The following is a 6,123-nucleotide window of genomic DNA, read 5'->3' as shown; positions in this document are numbered from 1 at the left end:
CTATAATAAAGTAACAGTGGAGTTGGATAAAGGAAATCCTTACTCAGTGATACTGCTTGACTTTGCAATGGCTTTTGACAGGATTCCACATGGAACTCTGTTACATAAATTAGAGCAAATGGGTTTGGATCCGAAGATGGTGATTTGGATTAAAGGATGGCTGGCGGACAGATATCAAAGAGTGGTTTACGGAGGAGCTGAGTCCAGGAAAAGGCAAGTGACTAGTGGTGTACCTCAGGGCTCAGTTCTTGGTCCTCTATTGTTTAATTTGTACATCAATGATATTGGAAATACCTTGAATGGAAATATCCACTTGTTTGCTGATGATGCAAAATTGGGAAGAGCGATAATCAATTCAAATGATGTGGATATTTTACAGGATGACTTAAATAGGCTGACGCTATGGACTGAGGTAAATGGCTGTCAGTTCAACGTGGCTAAGTGTAAGGTGATGCACTTCGGGAGGATGACATCGCATGCTGTTTACTATATTAACGGAACTGAACTGCAGGAAGTTGACGAGACAAGAGACTTGGGAGTTATTGTGGACAGAGAACTTAAGTTTAAAGGGCATATTGCTAAGATTGCCAAAACATCACATCAAATTACATGGTTGTTGAGGAACACACTAACTAGCAGGGATAGGGAAGTTATTATTCCACTCTATAAGGCATTAATAAGGCCGCATTTGGACTATTGTGCACAGATCTGGTCGCCAGGATTTCTTGGTGATGCGGAAGTGGTAGAGAGGATTCAGAGGCGGGTTACAAAGATTGTTGCAGGTCTGTGGGATGTTCCCTATGAGGATAGATTGATGATCTGTGGGCTCCAAAAACTAGCTGATAGACGTAGGAGAGGAGATATGATAGAGGTATTTAAATTGTTAAAGGGATTTTACAGGATTGATACTGATGATATTCTTAAGACCAATGCAGGATGTGAGAGAACGAGGGGCCATCCCTGGAGATTGTGTAAGAGTGTGGTTAACAAGGGTGTTAGGACTAGATTTTTTACTTGGAGGGTTGTGAATGGGTGGAATGCTTTGCCAGAACTGGTTGTGAATGCTTTAACCGTGAATGAATTTAAGGAGAGGTATGACAGGTATTGTGTAAATAATGGTTAGTGTGTCAATGTCGGGTCTCCCGCGATGAGTCTTTTGACTCCATGGAGACACCGTTAAATAATAATAATAATAATAATAATAATAATAATAATAATAATAAAGAACAGTAGTGTACTTGCCTGATTGGTGCGTATGATACACGTCACCATAATAATTATTATGTGACACCCTCCAGTGAGTCCAAATACTCATCGAGGGAGGACACCTCCTCTACAACTCTCCGTCTCCACCACCCAAATCCACCAAATGCAACGAGCCGCAATTACCTTCATCATCTACCGCCGACCACTTTTCACATACAGTCACAAGCATCCATGCCGACGGTGGGATTCGAACCCGCAGCCTTTTGGCTGAAGAGTGGTTATACTAACCACTCGGCCAGCTAACTAATTAAGTAGGTCCGCTTTCTAAATATTTTCTAACTAAGATATATAAAAACACACGCACACACTTCATATTACTGAATTGAAAATTTATGGTAATTTATCGTCCCTCTAAAAAGCTAAAATCAGTTTGATTATTTTAAAATAAAGCGATATTTTAAGCTAACCGTCATATTAGCTTTTCTCGAGGGAACAAACAAACAAACAAAAAAAAAAAAACATTCAATCTGCTAGATCTAGCGGGAAATAAATTACATTGGCAAATTCTCTGTTGTTTATATACAGGAAGCTTACGGTAGGTATATTCCCTAAAGCTAAACTTTAAAAAATTTTAGTAATGCTAATCTATTTGTTTAGGCTGACTAACTAAACGTCTCTTTATATTTATAAAACGACCAATAGAGAGAGTACAACACTAGTTTTCTGAGTATATAACGCTTGATAAGATATTCCTACTGGCATTCCTTGTAAAAAAAAAAAAAAAAAAATGCAACCCATGGTATGTTAATTGAAACAATTTAGCTTTTTTTTTTGGTCAAATTAAGCATACGTTTTGAATTACCTTTGATTGGAATTGCTTAACATAATCCTAACCGTGTATTGTCATATCAAAAGTAAATGGTTGGACGGTTATTAACACACTCGGCGAATAACACGTGTTCAGCGTGCGCCTGTGCATAACAGATCTGCAGTACTAACAAGACCATCACCACAACTACAAATCCTACAGTGCTCTGTCCTGGGCCTTACATACGGATGAGTATATTGCCTCTGGGTTGTGCAAGTAGTTGTGGAAATGATTTCTAACAATGAGCATACAATCATTGTGTGTTGAGCACTTCACTTGTGAGTTAGATTGTAACAGAGTAACGTCTGCAAAGTTGGCTGAACTAAAACAAGGTGAGTTTATTATTTCTCTTAATATTTATTATTATTATTATTATTATTCAGGCCTCCAAGGAGTCAAAAGACTCATCGAGGGAGGTCCTTCCTAAGACATAAAGTCTGTCAAGACTCATCGAGGGGAGGTCCCCCCCCCCTGAGAAACACAAAGTCTATCATACCACTCTTTAAACTCACTGACCGTTTTCGCTCCAAAACGACAATCATGATTTGTCATGAATATAATCATGATTTTCTCACTTTACCATTCATAATTAATAAACCTAAAAATTATATTATTAACATGACTAATGATGGTTTGGTAATGCAACACATAGCCTCTTCCAACCAAATATCACCTCCTTACTGACAGGTGTTGCATCTTGAAGAAAGCAAAGAAAAGAAAGCTGTGGCTACTGAGCATTTATGACATAACCATGGTATCTGGATTGAGGGAATGCATTCCTAGTGCCATTCTGTTGGCCAAGGTGGCAATCTCATCGTCAGATTTTTTCATTTTGGATGGTAACCTACTTGAGGGAAACCATATTACTCGAGTCCAAAACGAAACTTAATTTTACAGCTTTTTTTTTGGGGGGGGGGGATAAAGCCCAGCTAGAAGTTAGGTTTTTATTTTGCTGCTTCTATTACTGTCACCTGTTTATTGGTTTGTGAGCATGTAAATAGACCCACAAGAACAGTATATATAGTGAAGGAATGCCATACGTGTTGACAGGTTTTCTTTGTTGGTGTGCTGGCAATAGTTCTTAACAGAATTGTTTATTATTATTATTTATGCTGCTTATTTTAAACTAATTTATTAATATTTTATGTTACTTTGTTTGCTTATTTTCATTGGCTTTTGTTTGCAAAGCACTTGGTGATAGTGCATCCAATGATTTGTTTTGTGATTTTATTGGTATCCAATAGAAGACTAAACTAAACAAGGAAGAACAGATGTGAAAATCTGCAAGTATACATAAAGCTAAATTGATAACTAAGCAGTAAATGTGTGCCAGAGGAGAACCAATATGGTGTAAATCAGAATCAGATCACAATAAGAAACTTAGTTGTTGAAGTGAAGTGAAGAACTAAAAATGATTTTAGTGAGAATAGAGAAAAAAAAATTCCGCAACTGACAGACAAATGAAAAACTTCAAAACATGGACATGTATTAAAAAAAAAAAAAAAAAGAATTAACTTGAATATTATTCTTGGAACCAAAAGCGAAATGCTGAACTGGAGAATGTACAGAAATAGAGATCTTGGAAGTAATATTTTTATTTATTATTATTATTATTCAGGCCTCCATGGAGTCAAAAGACTCATCATGGGAGGTCCTTCCTAAGAACATAAAGTCTGTCAAGACTCATCGAGGGGAGGTTCCCCCTAAGAAACACAAAGTCTATCATACCACTCCTTAAACTCATTGACCGTTCTCGTCCTCACCACTCTTTCAGGCAATGCATTCCACGGCTCAACCACCCTCCATGCAAAGAAACCACTCCTCACCCTCTTGCTCACAGTTTCCTTTCGTAACTTCCAGGGATGGCCTCTTGTCATCACTCCTTCCTGCTGTTCAACCAAGTGAAAGAACTCCCCAGTGTCAACCCTGTAACCACCTCTCAACAGTTTAAAAGTCTCAATCATATCACCTCTCCTTCTTCTATCCGCCAAACTCTGCAGTCCACATTCCCTCAGCCGATTCTCATAACTATCCTTGTACAGTCCTGAGACTATCTTTGTCATCTGTCTTTGTATCTTCTCCACAGTTAATTTATCCCCTTCAAATCCTGGGGACCAAATCTGAGAACAATAATCCACGTGTGATCTGATCAGAGACTTATACAACGGAATGATAACCCTCTTATCTCTGCAGGTCAGTGTCCTTCTCATAATAGCAGCAATCCTCTGTGTTACCTTCACCACCTTTGCAATATGTCCCCTAAACTTCAGGTTTCTATCAATCATCAACCCCAGATCTCTTGTCTCCCCTACTTCCTCCAGTATAACTCCTCCCATAGAGTATTCAGCATCTCATCGATGTTTCCCAAACCTCAAGACCTTACATTTTGCTGCATTAAACTGACACCCCCATTCATTTGCCCATCTATCTAGTTTATTCAAATCCTCTTGCAGGGCTACCACATCTGCACTATTATTATTATATCAGAATGAAAACAAACAAAAAAAATCATTGCAGTTATACAGTGTGCGTGCGTGCGTGCGCGCGTGTGTGCATAAAGGAGATAACTCTATGGGTAATTCTAGTAAACAAATATAAATAATATAATGGATGTGGCAGAAAAGAGTGTGGACATTACATATAGCGAAACTGTTTGCAGATGACATACCCATGATATCTAAAAAACAGAAATTTAGAGGGACCTGAAAAAACAATACTGCAAACTATGCGAACTTTTGAAATTGAGCGATGATGCAGGAATACTCAAATTGACATAATTTTTATGTATGGATCAGCACTAGTTTTGGAGTTGTTCAAGGACTAGATAACTGAGCGAGATCTTCACACAGGAATGTGGAGAACTGATTTGGGCTTCTGATTCATTGTCTTTCCCATGATATTCCCCATTACTAGGTATTTATTTGGATGTCTAAGAACTGACAAGGATAGGTTGGCCATTTGGGATTATTATTATTATTCAGGCCTCCATGGAGTCAAAAGATCCATCATGGGAGGTCCTTCCTAAGAACATAAAGTCTGTCAAGACTCATCGAGGGGAGGTCCCCCCTAAGAAACACAAAGTATCATACCACTCTTTAAACACATTGATCGTTCTCGCTCCCACCACTCCATCAGGCAATGCATTCCACGGTTCAACCACCCTCCACGCAAAGAAACCACTCCTTACCCTCTTGCTCACAGTTTCCTTTCGTAACTTCCAGGGATGGCCTCTTGTCATCACTCCTTCCCGCTGTTCAACCAAGTGAAAGAACTCCCCAGTGTCAACCCTGTAACTAACTGCCTCTCAACAGTTAAAAAGTCTCAATCATATCACCTCTCCTTCTTCTATCCACCAAACTCTGCAGTCCACATTCCCTCAGCCGATCCTCATAACTATCCTTGAACAGTCCTGAAACCATCTTTGTCCATCTGTGTCATCCGTCTTTGTATCCTTTCCATAGTTAATTTATCCCCTTCAAATCCTGGGGACCAAATCTGAGAACAATAGTCCAAGTGTGGTCTGATCAGAGACTTATACAACGGAATGATAACCCTCTTATCTCTGCAGGTCAGTGTCCTTCTCATAATTGCAGCAATCCTCTGTGTTACATTCACCACCTTTGCAATATGTCCCCTAAACTTCAGATCTCTTGTCTCCCCTACTTCCTCCAGTATAACTCCTCCCATAGAGTATGCAGCATCCCATCGATGTTTCCCAAACCTCAAGACCTTACATTTTGCTGCATTAAACTGACACCCCCATTCATTTGCCCATATATCTAGCTTATTTAAATCCTCTTGCAGGGCTACCACCTGCACTATTACTAATAATCCTTCCCAGCTTCGCATCGTCCGCAAACAACTGAATATCCCCTTGCAATCCACTGGCAATGTCATTGATATAAAGGTTAAACAATATAGTTCCTAGTACTGAGCTCTGTGGGACCCCACTTGTAACCCTCCTCCTCAAGCTCAAGATTAAGCTGATAAAATTGCATTCTATATATTTCAAAACAGAATGTAAATTATAATGGAACAACATAATCAGA

General features: G+C 39.0%; 1 protein-coding gene across 2 annotated transcripts in view; it reads left to right on the top strand.

Annotated features, from left to right (window-relative positions):
* Nucleotides 1-1,712: 1,712 nt before the first annotated feature.
* Nucleotides 1,713-6,123, top strand: part of LOC150096495 (ribonuclease H2 subunit C) — a 49,016-nt gene continuing 44,605 nt past the window's right edge. The window contains exon 1 of one of the 2 annotated variants that reach the window (XM_090408377.1): nt 1,713-1,801. The gene's annotated coding sequence lies outside the window, so the exon portion shown is untranslated. Of the gene's footprint in view, nt 1,802-1,915; nt 2,407-6,123 lie in introns of those variants that run through there. The other variant, XM_090408375.1, reaches the window with a different exon arrangement.

The sequence above is a fragment of the Typopeltis vanoorti genome, chromosome 18, assembly GCF_054136105.1.
Source record: "Typopeltis vanoorti isolate ZY-2024b chromosome 18, IOZ_Tvanoo_1.0, whole genome shotgun sequence".
NCBI lineage: Eukaryota > Metazoa > Arthropoda > Arachnida > Uropygi > Thelyphonidae > Typopeltis > Typopeltis vanoorti.
The sequence above is the reverse complement of the archived record's forward strand: the minus strand, read 5'-3'. Positions and strand labels throughout refer to the sequence as shown.